The sequence below is a fragment of the Callospermophilus lateralis genome, chromosome 16, assembly GCF_048772815.1.
Source record: "Callospermophilus lateralis isolate mCalLat2 chromosome 16, mCalLat2.hap1, whole genome shotgun sequence".
Classification (NCBI taxonomy): Eukaryota; Metazoa; Chordata; class Mammalia; order Rodentia; family Sciuridae; genus Callospermophilus; species Callospermophilus lateralis.
The window spans coordinates 10,611,950-10,629,418 of record NC_135320.1 but is presented as its reverse complement, the minus strand read 5'-3'; the positions used below and the strand labels follow the sequence as shown (position 1 = coordinate 10,629,418).

At 47.0% G+C, this 17,469-nt stretch overlaps 1 long non-coding RNA gene across 1 annotated transcript in view; it reads right to left on the bottom strand.

The window, feature by feature from the left end:
* LOC143638088 (uncharacterized) overlaps positions 1-15,849 on the bottom strand; it is a 62,168-nt gene extending 46,319 nt beyond the window's left edge. Inside the window, exons 1-2 of the long non-coding RNA XR_013154540.1 lie at positions 15,647-15,849; positions 7,533-7,735 (exon numbers count right to left, since the gene is read on the bottom strand). This is a non-coding gene — a long non-coding RNA (uncharacterized LOC143638088). The remainder of the gene's footprint in view (positions 1-7,532; positions 7,736-15,646) is intronic.
* Positions 15,850-17,469: the final 1,620 nt, after the last annotated feature.

The window sequence follows — 17,469 nt, the reverse complement described above, 5'->3', positions numbered from 1 at the left end:
ACCTTGACCAGGTTGCAGAACTAGGTACAACCTTGGGTTTGCATCTGGTAAAGTAAAGTTGGTGAGGAGGATAAGCCAGGGGTAAAATTAAGCTGTTGAGCAGTACCTAAACTTTGGGAGCCAGGAAGGCATTTGATATGATTTCCATGCAGAAATATATTCTGAGATTAAAGTCAACCCACTTAGATGTGCACCTTTGGAAGGCAACTGACCTGTGAGCAGGTGGTTGAATTTACTTCATTTTTAGATGAAATAATAATATATGGAAGATCATAAGCCAATGTTGGGTTAGGCTTGTGAAATTATATGCTGTTTTCAAATTTGTTTAAAGTTACATTGAGTTAAATTTACATAATTCAAGTCTCCTGGGATATCCTTCACCTCTTGTCACACCCCCACATAGAGCACTATCTACAATCCCTTACTCTTTTTAGAGTGTCACCAAATATGTCAATACATGTATGTACAATTGCAGAGATATACATTATGTAATACTTTGTTCCTTTTAGCCTGATTTGGAACCTCCTGAAAATAAAATTTCTTATTCTTACGTACATTCTTTTGCAGCTTTCCCTCCTTAATTTGTACCCCTTAAGCTGAGCATCAGGAAGAAGGAAACACCAGAGAAACTCAAAGATCCAAAGGACACCAACCCTGCTCAAGTCACTCTGGAAGCTGACTAGCCTGAATGTGCCCAAAGCTTGAGGGAACTTCAGCCCTGCTTCAGTCACTCTGGGTTGGATGTACAAGGTGAAAGATATACTAAGCAAAAGGAAAATGGACTGTTTCACTCCTTAAGACAGCTCTTATACTGTCATTGCCACCCCTTACTTCTGTCATATACAGAGTCCTTTGTTTTGTCTTGACTCTAGGACTGATAACAATCAAACACATAGTTAATAATATCAGAAAAAATACCACACACACATGTATCAGTTCAATCCTGAAAGGGCTTTGCAGTTGAAATCCAAGCTCACTATTTGGAGGATGGTTTCCTTTTCTTGGTGGGTTCAAAATCTTAATTGATATAGAATGGATTATGCTATGAACTTGTTTATTGCTTTCATGTTTGTTTCCTCTTTACATTAAAACTAGTGGTTCTACAATTGAAGCAGGTTTTTTTTTTTTTTAAAGAGAAACAACAACTATGATATTACATTATATAAAGCTTTAAGTCAAGAAGAAATAATGCCGTTTGACTTAGAGGATTAAATAATGAGCCTCAAAGAGGGTAATGCTGTAGTTCCCAAAAGACTCCCACCTTAATTGTAACACACAACTCTCTCTTAATCAAGAAGAGATTATTTTAAGAAGTCAGCAAAATTTCCAGAGCACTCATTGTGTTTGAGCTCCTTTTTGTTGTAAAGGCCAGGTTTCTCTTTCTTGTAAGAGTTAGGCCTGCAGGGCTGGGGTTGTGGCTCAGTGATAGAGCACTTGCCTAGCACATGTGAGGCCTGGTGTTCAATTCTCAGCACCACATAAAAATAAAGGTATTGTGCTCATCTACAACCTAAAAAAAATCTCCAATCAAGTTTGTTGATGTGCAAAAATTTCTGTTTTCTGTGTAAAAAAATTGTGAAACATCTGTCCAACCTATGAATGTGGAACAAAATTAAGTTATATTAAACATTGTGCTGTGTAACCACCCATTGAAATCTTAGAGAATTTCCAGACCTGGGGTTCAGAGCTTGTTTGGTGTTAGCCCCTCTGGATTGCTGCAGCTTAAATATATCTGCTTCCTCCAAATTCCTCAGGTGTCCAGACTCATCTTTCTTACATCAATGCCTGCTTGAAATGCTAGAATGTCCTAATTCTTGAAGGGCCTGAAGAGACAGTCTCTCAGACTCTTGTCACAGTATGAATTCTAGGAAAAGTAATTCATCACAATGAAACTAAATTCAGGTTTCATTATAGGGACTTCCTGGATGTAATATCAAAGTTGCATGATAAAACTTGTATACATCTATTGAGTTGCCATAATATACCTCCTAAAGATATATAAATGATATATTTGAAAAAAAATTAAATCTGGGGGAAAATATGTTTTGTGAGAAATCTAAAGCCATGCTTGCATTTTGTGTTGTTTTAAATTCTATGCTGTAATAATATTAGATTTTATTATTACATTTTTAAATCTGAAAAAGACATCAGAATTTTGTAGCATAATATTGTCATAAAGGGAAAATTTTATTGATTAGAACATATGCTTTCCTGCTTTTAGAGCTAACAGTTGAATTAAAGGTTTGCACCAGACACCAACTCCATCAGAACCTCAGTCTGGTGAAACCACATCTTGGTGCCTGCCCAGGCCAGTGCCCATGTGTGCCTGGCTCTTTGCCACCCAATAGATATGAGCCCTGAATGAGGGTGGTGGGACCTGAATTCCAACCCCCTTAGTGCTTATGTTTGGGCCACTTGGACAGCTGTGCTCTGCTTTAATTTCTTCTCTGTGAGGACTTGTGTCCAATCTGCCCATGGGACTGTTGAAAATCAGTGAAGAAATTCACCAAGTTTTAGGATGCCTGGTTGCTGTACAGTGTGAGGAGGGACATCCTGACAAAGGTACCTCTGTGACTGACCCCTACCCTCTACCTGCTTTCCTTCACAGTCTATGTGAAAGGCAGGGGGATTTTGTTCATCTGCCATGCGGCCTGCCAGCTGGTCTCTGATCCAGCTTGAGATACCCACTCCCCACCCCGCATAGCCAGAGCACCACTGGTTTACTTTTGGGAGATCAAAACTGAGACAAAGTATATCTGTATATTAAAAAAACTCTATTAGACATTTACTAGAAATGTGAGTTTGAACTCTCTTCATAATTATGCAATGTGAAGAATCAGCAGATCCTTCTGAATAATTGAAAAGTATTTCAGTGTATAGATTCTTTCTCATGATCTCAGATCAGAGAAGTAAATGGTAAAAAAAAATTGAATTGATTTATGGAGACAAGAGAAGGAAAGTCAAGGATGTGAAATAAAATTCTTGGGTTAGAACTTATCTCTTTTTTGGTGAAGATAAGTAGAAACTCATGAAGTTGAAGCAGAAAATAACAAGACAACTCAATAATACGTACTCTGAGGACTGGGAAAGCCATGAATTAAACTCACTATAAAAACAGATGGGAGCTTAAAATGATTTACTTGAAACAAGTTTTTTTTTAATTTAAAAATTAATGAATGTTCAAGAGACACCAAATTAAAGGGATAAATCTATTACAAAGAAGAGCTGGGGACAGTGCTCAATTGGTAGAGTGCTTGCCTGTCATGCACAAGGTCCTGGGTTCAATCCCCAGCACCTTCCAGAAAAAACAAAACAGTTTTACAAAGAAAATTTCCCTTTGCAAACCTAGAGAGAATAATCCTCTGAGCTCTTGAGTGTAGATACGTGATTCAAAGCTACCAAAGAACCTAACATACAATTTGGTTATATTGATTCTTCATCACAGTCACAGAGGCCCACTCACACACTAGTGCTGTATCTGAGGAACAGAAAGGCACTTACATGGGCAGGATGCATGGGGAGTCAGGGGACCTGAGCAGATCCTGCACCCTTTTTATTCAAAGGATGTCTTTAACTCACCTCTCTGTGGTGATTTAATTTTAGCTTCTGCAAGAAGGTGACAAGATCCCACTGGAGATCACAGAAACATGGCTTCCCCCAGTGGAACATGTCACCTGACTCTTACTTTAGTCTCTGATGTACAGTAGCAACTTGGGGGCAGTTGACCTCAAAAGTTTTCTTTTAACTCCCTGGAAACACCTGCGTGAGGCTCTGAAGGCTCCCAATCATGCAGACCACACCCATTGTCTCCTTTTTTCTAACCTATGTTCAAATTAGTGCAAACACACTTCATATATTGCAATGCTTCTACTCTGGGGACAGTGGTTACTGGCACCTCCCGTGGGTTTCCCAGGACTCTGAGGGTCCTATCCCTAAAATGTGAGACCATTGTCCCTGGTCCACTCTCACTGTGACCACGTGGTTTGGGGTATTGTGTCTCCTAGGATTTGCAAACCGGTCTTCAGGTTTGTATTTCTGTTTCAACTTAAGAAACACACTCAAGTGTCCATGTTGGCCGTGGTCAAAGGAAGCAAAACAACATTCTTAATAAAGTCAATTTATTTTCATTCTCCAGTAATAGCTAGTGTCACTAAATGCATTTCAAGGTACAGCCACTTGAAATGTGTGTCCCCTCCTGAGAGGGGACACACATCTCCTCTAAGAATCAGAAATCTTCTCATTCTGTGAGTGCGGAAGGAGACTCTCCATCCAGGGCAAGAATAAAGAGAAATTAACCTTCTTGGGCCACTCATATGGGACCAGGGGGCTCCCTGGACATACTGTGAAAGCAGTGACATGAGACAGGATGAACAACTCTCGATAATCTCTACATGAATTAGGAATGAACTGTAAAGTGACACATAGTTCTGTCTATTCAAAGAAGCTTTTAAAAAGGAAAATTACATGCTCAAGACAATTTAAATATCTAGTGAAACTAAATACAGAACATTGAGTTTATGGCCTTAACGAAGAATGCCATCCAGAACCCAGGTGTCCACACAGTGGGGCTCACCCAGGCCGTGACATAGTGGGTCTCCCACCCAGGGCTTTCCTTACATTCTTTAATCAGGGATGTGGCACATTTTTTTTTTTGTGTGGTTGCTAAAAGACAGACTGAGCAACAAACAGGAAGACACATTCAGTGGTACCCACAAAAAAATAAATCCGGAATCTTTTATCCATGACAAGACCCCAGAGGCAAATCTGTCCAACACTGCAGCCAGCTAATGGTGGTTTTTCCTCAACCAACCAAGGGATACCAAGGTTTAAATGTCACCAAATTATGTCAGCAAAATGCAGGTTTAGGACCTGCCAGGTGTTTTCCCAGGAGAAACACTGCAAGTCTTGAGCAGCAGGGGCCAGCGATGGACTCTGTGGCCCAGCACATGCCTAGCATGCAGGAAGACCCAGGGTGCTCCAGGTGCTGCATAAAAATAAGAAGAAATCGACCCAAGGAAAAGTTGGTACTTTGAAAAATATATAAGGTTGATAGGAGAACAAGATTGCAGATTCGAGTGAGGCAGACTATCCCTGAGCTCAGTAACCCAGAACTGGAGCAGTGGGATACAGCTTCTCCCCAAGGTGTAGAGAGAAAACTCATGAGTTGGTGGTCAGTTTTCCCTGGAGAATCAAAGACTCATCGACTCAATAAAAGGTTCTAAAAAGACGTCACCTGAGTTTATCAATCACCCATGGTCAGCCAACCTAAGAGCCATATTGAGACTGACTGTGGAGGAACCAATGGGCCTGGAAACCCAGTCCTGTGACTTCAGAGCAAGGTCCACATGAGCCTATGTGAGCCTAGCAAAGGCTTAAATAGCCTTCCAAACCATGGAAATCAGAAACTGAGAGCATTTTGTCCAGAAGGACACAAGTTGGAAATGCTAGAGAGACCCCCAACTCTACTTAACCCTGTGAGTTCTGTGGCTCACAAAGAATAACAAGGCCAGCTATAGCAGTCAGACCAGTGGGCCCCAGAGACTGCCAGTCCAGCACCATCTGAGTTCCTGGGGCCCACTCAGGCCGGTCCCTGCTGGGTCCCAGCACCAGCCCAGTCCCCAGAGCCATCCAAGCTCCCTGGGTCTGTAGAACCCACCAGGTCCAACAGCTGCCCGGTTTCTGATACCCAACAGGTCGCTAGCACTTGCCTGTCCCACCTGGTCCATCACCCACCAGTTTCCCAGGTCCATGGTGAACACCAGATCTAGCATCAGTCCAGCATACAACCAAGCCCCTTGGCCACCCATATTCAATTCCCCTAACATCCAGGGCCCCTACCTAGACCACTGATCTTCTTACTAGGCCTGGAGATTTGCCACCAGCCCATCACCCAGGCTGCCTGGCTACCACTTTGCTGCCTGGCCTGCCCAGCCCTGCTTCATCAGTGGCCAGCAAGGCCCATCGACCAGTCCTGATCCACAAGCTCAGGCCAGCCAGGCCCACTGGACATAGCCCGCTGTGTCACCACCCAGCCACAGCCCCCAGCCCACCCATGCCCATCACCCAAGAAGGGACAATCCCATGCTCACTGATTATCTTATCCACCATGGTGGAAAGGACTCCTTAATTCATTAACATTTCACCAAGTTTTCTCACCTTTTTTTTGCTTTTGTTGTTTTGTTTTGATTTTTTATTTTGCTTTTCTTTTTTTGTATATTATTTGTGTACTAAGTGACTCAAGAAGTCCTATACATATACACCCTTGTTTATTTCTCCTCATTTTTAGTTTTTGCCGCAGTCTGGCTGGGCACAAATCACGAGCCACTCACAGCTTTGTAGATTCAAGCAGCAATTCTTTATTCCCGATCTCACACCAGCCGTCTACAAACACGTTCTGGGGAAAGCCACATTCTCTGCCCAAATCCACACTCCACTGGGCTTCTGTCTCCCAAATATATTCTGAATCCTGTGAGAACTCAAGGGGAACTCAGGCAGCAGGATACGCCCTATTCCCAGCAGGAATAACCTTAAACCGGGAACACCCTAAACTCGGATTATCCTAAACCAGGAACACCCTAAACACGGATCCGCCCTGGTCCTTGAGCAAGGTCACCTTCCACTAAGCAACATGGGGGTACGCTGGCAAGGAAATTGTCATACCTACTTGGCTACTTGATCCCAGCATCTCCCCCCTTCTGATTAATTAAACAACAAGTAATGTGGCTTAAGGACCGTTCCAATTCAACATATGGATCTTACCCGTCATCGGAAAACTGACATTTAGGCATCAGCCTCCTGTCTTAGGTTGTGTGGAAAGGAACTTGGACAACACCTAAGAGCTGAGATTGGTCTGCAGCTGACAGAGAGCAAAGCATTGGGACCTCTGTGCTACTTCCATAAGGAAATGGCTTCTGCCACACCCAGAAGAGCCTGGAAGAGAACCACAAGCCTCTAGAAGAGATTGTGGCTTGCCTGACATCTTCATTTCTATTTCATGATGTCCTGAGAGCCCTGGTAACAACTGTGTCACACAAAGAACTACACAAAAGTAGGAGTTGTCAGCTGCTACTTTTGCACTCTGTTAGAAAAGAAAAAAAACACACAGCAATAACAAAAACAAACATGGACCCAATCATTCCTGCAAAATATTTTTGAAGTAGAGAGTATAACTTTGCCAGAAATTTGGGACAGTTCATGTCTAAGAACTACTTGAATGAACCCCCAACAAATATGAGTCAGGTACACCTCTTCTGTTTGGTACCCAAGCAGCTGACAACTAAATGTCTGCCAAGGCTTACTTACTTGGTTAATCCCTCATCCATGCTTGCCACAAATCCTGCTATTGACTTCCACTGATTTACAATATCATAGAAACAATCAATACCAATGAACGTTGTTTTTCCAACTTTTTTTTCAGAAAAAAGTAAATTCAGAACAGAAATATGAACAAAACTTAATTATTAGATTAAAAAGTAGACTTTTAAACTTCACTATGCACAAATAGAAGAGAAGTTAATGAAATTCCTACATACCTGTCTCCACCTTCAAGAAAGCTCCTCCCATCTTGCAAATCATCTGCTAGGAAACCTTTGTGGCCACAGTCAGTAATGACCAGGTTCTGTCCATGGGATGTAGTACCACACACTGGATTCGATTCAGGCATTGAACACATAAGTATATATTTTTTAATTTCATCACACCTGTTTTTCCCACCTTTGGACAGTATACAAACCACCTGGAAAGTAAGCAGACATCAATATCTTTAAGACCGAGTAACGATAAGAGAACTGAAAACCATCTCAAGGTGGAACACTGAGAAACTAGTGTCTATTAAGTGACTATTGGATTCTAAGAAAGCAGACGGTATAGAATCACATTCCATCCCATAACTATGAGGAGAGATGAGCACTGCCACAACCTCACCCAGTGGCCTTCACTGATTACTGTAGGCCCAGCGGACTCAGAAAAGGCCACGGGCAATGGAAGGGGCCCAAGGAGCACCCACTTGGGACAACAGTCCCAGGTGAGGCTCCCTCCAACCTCACTCCTCCAGGTCCCCACTCACTGACATTTTGCCCAGTTCAGAAGCAAGCCCAGAATTCCACCAGTGAGGAGGAGGGACAGTTCTTAATAGCTGAGCATGGAGGAGCATGCAGGGCAGCTTAGTGGGTTAATGGGAAGCTTGAGCTTGAAACCTCACAGCTAACTCTGGCAGGGTGCCCTTCCATCCAGGAAAAGCCAAGACCCATGACAACTGGAACCTCCCAAGAGTGAATGCTGAGTGGATCTCTGGGTCTGTAGGTGTCTGTGTTGGATTGGACTGGTGAAAGGTAGCATATCTTACACTGTAGGAACAGTAGGAGGCCTAGTATTGTCCCCAGAACAGCTAAGCAATGAAGACAGTCAAACAATTGGAGAGCTGGGGTTGTGGCTCAGTTGCAGAGTGCTTGCCTAGCACGTGGGAGGCACTGGGTTCAATTCTCAGCACTGCACAGAAATGAATCAAGGCCTGTGGACAACTAAAAAAATAAAAATTGGAGAATCTTGATAACTAAAGTTCAAAGAAAGCAACCCAAATATGAATAAAACTCGATTTTGTGAGTACACAGCTGGGTTTTTCTGGTTTCCACACAAAGAGAAAGGACTGTGCACAGAGGGTAGCATTCCCTCCCAGCCTGCCCTGCTGAACCCCTCAGCCAGACTCTGGGGGATGCCTTAAATGCATTCTCAGCAGCTGTTCCCTCCACTGTTCCCAGAGAAAGTGCAGGAAGACAAACAGGCCATGATCCCAAAGCTGCCACCACCTGAAAATGCTGCTCAGCCAAGAAACTTGCCCCCCAGCAGTTCCCCTTCTGACTGTCCAGGCCCAGGCAGGACAGCAGACAGAACTCTGACAGCTCAGGGGCGGGGCATGAGCTGAGGGATTCTTGCCATTGCAAGAGCTCCTGGCTGTCAAACTAAGCCCCGCCCACTCTCAGCAGAGCAAGGCTAGATACAAACACTAGCTCACACCTTCAACGGAGGACAAGGTGTCCTTGCCGGCCCTAGCAAGCGAGATCCTGGAGATGCCACCAACACTTGCTCACCTGCTGGTGCACCGCCTATCTAATGACATTGCTTTCCCCTTCAGAGGCCCAGGGAGGCTACCCCCTGCTCCAAGCTTGGAGGTATGGGGAGCGCTTATATTGGGGCCATGCCACTTCCCGCCTTTTCCGAGAAGAGCACTCCTGAAGAGGCACCGACCTGTCCCTGTACCGGAGGTGCAGGTACTGCCAGCCAAACACCCGCTCATCACCCTAGTCCGCACGTGCTCCACGCCCCAAGAGCTACCCTCAACCTGCAGCAAGAGCCTTCTCAGCCCTCTGACTGCCCCCACGTCCATCGGAGTACAGCCCATCTGTGCTGCCATCCTGGCTGCCTATGGGCAGGGGCAGGGTCGTTGCACCAGTCTGAGGGGAGAGATCCCTGGCCTTGCCATAGCTGCCATCCCTCAAACCCAGCATCTACAACCCTTCCGAGATGATCCCGAAACGTCACTGGGTCAGGAGGTGGGTGGACCAGCGGGATCTGAATCACATCCCAGTGTCAGCACTCAACAGTCCCCCCAGGACCCACGCACGCACCAGGCACGCAGTTCCCTTGCCTATTTCTCCCGCATCTGGTGCAAGCACGTGGACTTTGCACGTGCATGCAGACTTTGCACATGCACGCGGAATTTGCACGCGCGTGTCCGTTCCTGGCGCAAGCCTGCCTCTTGCCCAGTATTGACGGTTTTCCTCACGTGCTCGCCTGTTCTTCATTCATTCCTTCCTCAGCTGCGCCGGGCAACAGGTCTGACAGCCATTTCGCCTGAAGCTGCGTGAGCAGCGGAAGAAGGCCTTCTGCCATGGACGCTAGACCACCTAGCGCCCACTAGCGACTTCGCTAAGACTGCCATGGAGACGTCCCACAGCAAGTGTTGTCGCTCACCCCTGCCCCCGGCGCTGAGGGGCAGAGACCTGCCAGAAGGGTCCCACAAGAAGCCCGGTCATGGGCCGCGCAGACTTCCCTATACTGGTTGGCCACTAAGGGCTTCCTGGGCTGGTGGCACCACTCGCAGGTCATCTTGCCGCCATCCTGCAACTGCTCCTCAGCGGTTGGGAAAAGTGCCTGCTCGGTGCTTTTCCAGGGTCCTGCGGACCCTTCGATCTTTTCTCGGAGACTTGGATATTGCCTCCTCCCTCCGCATGCCAGGTCTCCTGAAGAGGACGCTGCTGTCAACTGCAGCTTTCATGAATTCCTGCATCCCAGGCCGCAGACTCAGACAGCCGCCTTGTAGGGTGCAGGGGCAGGAAGTGGCTCCTTGCCAGCTTCCAGCACCCCAAGAACCCTGCCCAGGGAGGACTGTGATCACAGCCCCTGGAGACAGTGGCCAAGTGGTGGCTGAGCAAGCAGAGCAGCCTGTAGCTAGAGAACATCAGAGGGGGCGCCCTCAGGTCACTGCAAGAGCATCTGCTTTTAGGCCCCTGGGGGCCCATAGCTGTGTGCCTGCCTTTGTGCCCAGGCCTGGGCCTCTGTGCAGAAACCTCTGCACCCAGAGCTCCCAAGACAGAGCTGAGAGCTCCCGGGCCATCTGCATGAGCTCCTGCCGCAAAAGAAACCCCATCAGCAGCTCCTACAGCTCCACGCGAGGTCTCCGAGCCCTGAAGAGGAGGGCTCCAGATCCATCCAACGGGGAGCCGCCCCTGGGATGTTCTTCATCCCCAGGGATTCCCCCAAAGAAGAGTGAGAAGGTGGCAGAAGGCAGGGCGGGACACCCATTGCCCAAGAGGAAGATCTCACCCACGGGAGACACCAGCAGGCCACGGAAACGCAAGTTTCCTCTCCTGCAATGCCGCCGACGGGAACCTCTGAAGCTGCCACCGCCTCTGTTACTGGCCTGTGCAGTGACTGCTGAGGACCTAGACAGGGAGAAGAAGAAAGCTCTGCAGCGCATCAACCGTCTTCTGATGGGTGAGACCCAGGCCATTGGGAACAGCTGTGCCATGGCCCCACAAGCCCATGGGGGGGTCCCCGCTCCACTGGGAGGGGCCAGGCCTCTGGCATCAGTGGGCCTCAGCCAGAGCTTTCCCCATCCCCCCAGCAGCACAACCATGGTGGCCCACACCCCAGTGTGGGTCAGCTCTGCTGTCTCTTCCCAGAGCCATCCTCCCATCACCAATCTTACAGGACCGCTCTCCCCCAGCCTGCCAATTGCTGCTTTGGCCCTTCCTCCCAGGCCCTCTCTCAGCACATTGGCAGGCTTGGCTGCACAGCCAGTGGCCCCCTTTGGGGTCACACCCTTGAACACCACTATGCCTTCACAGCCCCCACACCAGGGGCCTCCCTCCACCTTGGGTAGGAGCTTCCAGTGCTCTCACCAGGACCCAAAGCCCTACTGTACTCACAGGCCCTCACCTGTAGCAAGCTCCAGCTCTCCAGCTCAAAGGGTACAAGGACACATTCCGCAGGGTAAGCAGCCTCTCACCCCTGGAGCCACCGTCCCACCCAGTTCTGGGGTTCCTGGTGGGATGAAGCCTGGAGCCCCTAGCTTTGCCAGCTTTCATCAGCTTGGACAGGTGGGAGCTCCAGGTCCAGGTGCAGCTCCGATGCCACCCTTGACTGTGGGCCCAACAACCTTGGGCAGCCTAAACTACTCAGCCCTTGGGTCTGACAAACACAGAAACTCCACCGTGGGTCCTCGTGGCAGCACCCAGACACATTCAGTGACCTCAAAGGCAGCTGGGAGGAGAGATTTGTCCTTGGGTCAGACATCACACAAGCAAATATCCAGCTCAGAAAGTAGAGAAACCCCCAAAACTAGAGAGCACTGTGGGGCAAGTTCGGGAAATGACACCTACACTGCCCCTAGCCAGAGCACCACCATGGCACCCAGAAAACACACAGACAAGGGTAAAAAAGGGCAAGGAAAGAGTGGAGTTCCCACCCCGAGTGCCATTCCTCAAAGCCTGCCCATCCAGAAACACCAAAGCTCACCTCAAAGGACAAGTACTACAAAGGGTATCTCTAGTTGCCCTTCAGTCCCTGGGACATCAAGGAGATCAGAGAGCCCAGACTTGCTCCCTGAAATGATGTCAGCCTTTGGGGCCTGGTGTAGCTCCTCCCAAAGAGGAGAAACCCCAAGCAACAGGCAGCAAGAAGGAGCAATGTTGGGACAGAACACCTCCAGTGCCCCTAGCCAGAGCACCACCATGGCACCCAGAAAACACACAGACAAGGGTAAAAAAGGGCAAGGAAAGAGTGGAGTTCCTACCCCGAGTGCCATTCCTCAAAGCCTGCCCACCCAGAAACATCAAAGTTTACCTCAGGGGACAAGCACTAACATTGAAAAGGGTATCTCTAGTCTCCCTATGGCCCCTGTGACATCAAGGAGATCAGAGAGCCCAGACTTGCTCCCTGAAATGATGTCAGCCTTTGGGGCCTGGTGTAGCTCCTCCCAAAGAGGAGAAACCCCAAGCAACAGGCAGCAAGAAGGAGCAATGTTGGGACAGAACACCTCCAGTGCCCCTAGCCAGAGCACCACCATGGCACCCAGAAAACACACAGACAAGGGTAAAAAAGGGCAAGGAAAGAGTGGAGTTCCTACCCCGAGTGCCATCCCTCAAAGCCTGCCCACCCAGAAACATCAAAGTTTACCTCAGGGGACAAGCACTAACACTGAAAAGGGTATCTCTAGTCTCCCTATGGCCCCTGTGACATCAAGGAGATCAGAGAGCCCAGAGTTGCTCCCTGAAATGATGGCAGCCTTTGGGGCCTGGTGTAGCTCCTCCCCAACAGGAGAATCCCCAAGCAACAGGCAGCAACATGGGGCAAGGTTGGAACGGAAAACCTCCAGTGCCCCTAGCCAGAGTACCACCATGGCACCCAGGGAAAACACAAAAGAGGGTAAAAAGGGGCAAGAAAACAGTAGAATTTCTACCCTGAGTGCCATCCCTCAAAGCCTGCTCACCCAGGAACACCACAACTCACCTCAGGAGACAAGCACTACAAAGGGTGTCTCTAGTTTCTCTTTGGTCCCATTGACATCAAGAGGATCAGGGAGCCAAGACTGGCTCCCTGAACTCATTACAGCTTTTGGAGCCTTGTGTATCTCCTCCCAAAGAGGAGGTACCCCAAGCAACAGGCAGCAACATGGGGCACAGAAGACCTCCAGTGCCCCTAGCCAGAGTACCAGCGTGGCACTGGGGAAACACACAGAAAAGGGAACAAAGGGACAAGGAAACACTCGTGTTCCTACCCTGACTGCCATCCCTCAAAGCCTGCCCACCCAGAAACACCCAAGCTCACCTTGCGGGACAAGCAGTGCAGCCAGTAAGGATAACTCTAGTTACCCTTTGGTCCCAATGACATCGAGAGGATCTGGGAGCCATGACATGCTCCCTGAACTCATTATAGCTTTTGAGGCCTTGTGTATCTCCTCCAAAAGAGGAGGTACCCCAAGCAACAGGCAGCAACATGGGGCACAGTTAGAACAGAACACCTCCAGTGCCCCTAGCCAGAGCACCACCATGGGGACCAAGGGACAGAAAGCAAGGCACACCCCAGGGAAAGCAACCTCTGGTGTGGCCACAGTTACTGCCATCCCCCAAAGCCTGCCCACACAGAAAGGCTTAAGCTCTCCTGGGGGAACCAACACCACATCCTCAAAATCAACCTCTACTTGGACCTCCACCCATAGTCCATCTATGAGCCCTGGGAGCCCAGACTGGCTCCCAGATCTGATCTCTGCTTTTGGAGCCATGGTCATCAGCCCACGTGGAGAAACAAGAAGCGCAAAAAAGCGCTAAGAACACACTTGGGCTTTAACACCTTCAGCCCCCCTACCCAGATAGGATGATGCTAACTTCTCTAAGGACTGACACTGCCTAGATCCCAACAGTCCTCCACTGCCCTCAGCTGGGCCTCAGCTGGCCCTGCCTCCACTCCATGGGGCCACTGGGCATCCTATCACTTCCACCATAGGATGGTGAGTCTGGCATGCTGTAGGCCTTGAAGACTTGTGAGGGCACTCAATTTGGCCAGGGCATCCACCCAGTGAAGCAGGGCCATACCTGCAAAGACAACAGCCCATGGGAGCAATCCCAAGGTCAGCTACTAAAATACAGTATTACAACTTGTTTGTCTTATAAGTAATCACCTTATTATTATAAATTACCTTCAGTTGTTACATTAAAATTTGTACTTGCATAAGGCTTTACGAGATAATAGTTTTAAAACTTGTAAGGATAATACAATATAAAACGAATAAGAGTAAAAGATTTAATTTTATAATAGTTATAAATTAAGGAATATATTTTTTCATAATTTGATGCATTTACTTATTTATATATAGTGTTTTTGTTTACTTTAGGAATATAGTAATCTTTATAACAGAAGCCTATCTTCTGAATTTAATTTTAAATAAACTTGAATAATTGTCTAGATTGATATGGGAAATGATATTACCTACTGCCCAGCTCCACATCCTGTCTGTCCCCAGAGTGAGGCTGCAGTTGAACCCTTATGAGGTCATTCAGACCTCACTAAGAAGAATGCATTCTCCATTTTGAAAATATGAAGACAGCACTCAATATTCTTCACAGCTGCTGAAACTAATTCTGACCTCCATGCAGGAATTTCCTTCTTCTAGGACAACACCCACTCCTCAGGACCCTTCTCATACATTCTAGGCAGGAGACTCAATCCTACTTAAGACATAGAAAAGCCAGAGATCAGAAGTGCAACTCATGGATAAGTGGACAGGCCCTCATGAATTTCTCCTAACCACGCACTCACACATTTCTAACCCTCATTCACCACATCTGAAGAGGAAGGACACCACCAGAAGATGATTGTCCTGCTCATCCTGGGAATCCACAGTCCCTGGTTAGCTGACAACCCCTCTACAAATCTCACATGTCTGTTCAGGAGACAAGCCCCAGATGGAACATACCAAGCTTTCATGTGTTCAATTACTGTTCCACTTGACCTTCTCTCTCCCTCCCTCAATCCAGGTCAGATTCCTTTCCACCTGCTTACAGATTGGGCTCTCAGTTTCTGATCTCTACCATCAGGTAGATGGCTGGGACTTCAGAGAGCTCCCTCTGCTGGACACTGACTAACTTGGAAAATTCAGGCAGCGATTCAAAGTACCTGGCAGCAGTTTCCTAACTGGCTCAGATCAGGGGGGAATGCTGCCATGCTCAACCGAAAATGCCTCCTTCCTCCTTCTAACCAGGAGAATCCTGAGATGTTAAAAATCAAGGCTGAGAAGAGAAAATATGTCTCTTCTAGAAAGAGAAGTATTCGACACCACTCCAGACAAAGGCAATGGAGTAGGTAATGGAGCCAGATGGCTACTGGCAGGAGAAGCTGAATGGGTGAGAGATCCACCTCATGTATTGGTACACTACATGACTTTTGTGGGACTCTCCACCGAGTAGATTGGGCTCCCCAAAGATGTGGAATGCAACCATCACTCCAAAGGAGACCATGTGCCTTGGCCTATAGATGCATTCTTGCAAAATAAAGCATCCCCCTTTCTGGCCTATTCAAAATATTTCTTGAGTTGAAGGGATGCTGGCCCCTGATCTAGTGCCCCAACTATAAGTGTAAAGGGAAGACTCACACTTGCTGTACGAGCTGCCACCTGTCACCCACTTCCTTGGTCTTGAAGGGTCTGCATCATCTGTCACATCCACTAGGGGCCCCACTGTCCACACTTTGCCCTTTCTGAGGTGGCCTCTTCTTTTTCATCTTTTGTGCAGTTTGTGAGTCTTGGGCCAATCACCATCACGAACATCTTCCACAGAGAGTGCAGGCCTGGCATCAGAACACCTGGGCCAGGAAGAACAAGAAAAGAAAACTCACTTTTTTTTGAACCTAGGGAAAAATTACTTCAAGGGTGTAACATATTCTTGAGGCATTGGTGTCATTCTGCTTTGACAGAGAAAGAGTGCCCCCTGAGTACATCTTCCCACTTTCTGGAATTGGGATGATAGTAGAGTGTTTTCTGTGTGAACAAAAAACTTAATCGCAGCAGAATACACTAAGATGGTTATTCTGCACCTATTTTATAAATTTCATGAGGGAAAATGAAACGGTCATAACTACTACCAAAAGTGGGAGTGGGGGAATGTAGTATCCAGGAGCAGCTCTTGGTTGGGTCATCACCTCTAGGATTCCAGCTCTCATTTAGCTTGATTTGGATCACTTCACATTTCTACCAGGACACTTAATTTACTGAGAGCCATGTTGCCTGCCTCAGAAGGCTGACACCTGTGAAGACTTGTGTTGGTGTTCCTTTTTGGGCTTCCTCCGATGTCATCAAACAAATATCTTGTGGCATTTTTTCTATACTAAAGGGTAGGCTAATTGACAAGTCCCCTCTCTCCCAACCCCCCAGAACAAGCAAACCGTGGTTTTATGTGAAATGTGATACCTCTCAGTTTTTGAGAGCTGTTCCATTCTCTTAATGACTGGTTGTCTCAGTTGTTGGCGTTAGTATCAAGATTTCCTAGAAATCTTTATCATTTTCCCCATATTTTTACTGATGCAGTATGGCTCAGCTCCCCTACCCCTACCCCTTGGTCCCTTTTCTCTACTCATCTTTCCCACATTTCTTTTCCTTTTTGTTCTTTATATTTTGCATATCAGAGAAAACGTACATCCAATATTTGTGCATCTAAGTTCTTTGGGGATGTTGATGTGTAGGTTTTTTTCCTTCATGTGTCCTTATCTGGTTTGGGTATGTGTGTGATGCTGGCTTTATAAATTTGGAATGTGTTCCATCCCTTTGTATTTCATGGAGTAATTTGAGGAGTTTTGGCATCACTTCTTCTTCAAAGATTTTTGGTAGACCTCAGCTGGGAGTCCATCCAGCCCTGAGTTTTTCTTTGTTAGAGACAGTAACGAAAAGCCTTCCATCTCATTACAAGTCATTGGTATGTTTGGGTTTTCTTTTGCTCTGGATTCAGTTTTGGTAGATCCTATTTATCTAGAAATGTATTCATTTCTTCTAGGTTTTCCAATGTATTGGAGTACAAGTTTTCAAACTAGTCTCTAATGATCCGCTGGATTTCTGTGATATCTATGATGATTTCACCTTTTTAATCTCTAATTTTATACACTTGGCTTTTCTCTCCTTTTCTCTTGGTTATTTTAGCATGGGGGCTTATCAATCTTGTTTACCCTTTTAAAGAAACAACTGTTTCATTGGTCCTTAGTGTTGTTATGTTTGTTGTCAAGTTCCTTAATATTGGCTCCCATTTTATTTCCCTCCTTCCTTCAGTGTTTGCTCCTCCACCATAGCCTGGCTTTTACACCATTTCCCATGTACACAGTGCATGATGTCGGCTTCCTCAGTAGAGGGCGCTGAAGTGACACTGCAGGAAGCAGAGGCCTCTTTTTGGTTAAGCTACTGCACCATTGCTCTGTGATGCTGGTATGAGT